Here is a 1,647-nt window from a genome sequence, read left to right on the forward strand (position 1 = left end):
AGACAGGCAGACAGACAGACCACCAGACAGAGAAGACACAGACAGACGACAGATTGATTGATTGATTGATTGATTGATTCACTTTTTTTAAATACGGTAATTCTATAAAACTTCTTTACGTGAAAGCCGTGTTGAAACAGAAGTAATTACACTAAAAATATGTACAAATAGTAAGATCTAGTCAACAGTTTACTTGCCTACTGGCCAGATTTCCTTCAAATATAGCTTTAACTTCGGACGCTTTATGATAAATAGGTAATGAATTCCACAGCGTTCCTCCTTTATATGAGAAAGGCCCTTAATAATATTCTGTTTTAGGAACATGGTCCAGTAAAAGAGACAGACAGACAGGCAGACAGACAGACAACCCTTATTAATACACTATGGATATAAAAGCTTGAGGGGTCCACGTGTAGTTAAGATTAAAAATGTCAAATCGGACATAAACAATAAAGAGCGCTAGTTGTATGCTAATCTTAAAATTATTTTCAATTTAAAAATGTTGAAAAATTATATACAAAATGTTTTAGTGTTAAATGTTTTATCTCTGCATTTCTTTCCATTCAACGACCAGAATTCAAAAATAAAGCTATTCGAGTCATCTCAAATCTGTTCTATCACGAAGTCTTCTATCTATAATTTCTTCACTTGTTAAATTTTTGCGACATTCGTTGCGCAAAATCGCGAGTCTTCTCGTATTTACCAAGCCTCGCGCGTAATTGCATGACTTTTGACAAGTTATTACAAAAAAGAAAACTGGACAAAGTCGCGCAGTCTAGTCTCCCGCCACCCCCACTTAAAATAACCAAAAGGCTAGTTTGTTCCCAGCCCGCTATTGTTTTTTTTTTCGATCGCTGAACGCGCGAAAAGAATCGCGAGAGAGCTGGACGGGAGTGCGATGGCGGAAGAGCAAATGAGGTGAGGATGTGGATCCCCGCACCCACCCTCACGCGGCCAGCGCTCGTGCTCGCTTCGCTTGCTCTATTTTTCATTTTGACACGTGATTTCGACCGCCCATTGAAGTTCACGTGACAAATAACTCTTTACATCAAATTATCAGCTGAGAAGAAAGGCGCCGTGATGGCCCCAAAAGCTTGTGAAAGCTAAAAAAATTTGATTTTGTTTGGAGTCTCATATTTAGTAGTATAAAATAAAATAAAAAAGTTTAAAACAGATCTAAAATGTTAAAATAACTCTAAATTTTCTGATCGCGTTCTGCGGACTACTTCAGAGAAAAAAAACTTCGAAAGAGTTACAGAATTCAAATATGCTGAGACGTTATTGTTTGTTGCCCCCTAGGGAGGCAACCGATGATGCGTTAATCCTTGGGAAGGGTAAGACAAAAACTCCGTCAATGAAAGAACACCCTTCCCAAGTTTTTATGCATCATTTAATAGTTGCCTTCCTAGGGAGCAACGAACAATAACGTTTCAGCATATTTGAATTCTGTAACTCTTGCGAAGTCATTTTCTCTGAAGAAGACCGCAGAAGGCTATAGAAAATTTAGAGTCTTTTCTATTGGCATATGCATGATTTTGGCCCTTTTAGTGTTCATTTAAGCCCTTACCTTACTTCTCGGGCTGAAATGAACTATCACGACAAAAATCAAGTTTACCTCGTGAACTAATCTATTGTTATAGTACTTTT

This window comes from Oculina patagonica, chromosome 9, assembly GCF_052425735.1.
Source record: "Oculina patagonica isolate OP01 chromosome 9, crgOcupat, whole genome shotgun sequence".
NCBI classification, from domain to species: domain Eukaryota; kingdom Metazoa; phylum Cnidaria; class Anthozoa; order Scleractinia; family Oculinidae; genus Oculina; species Oculina patagonica.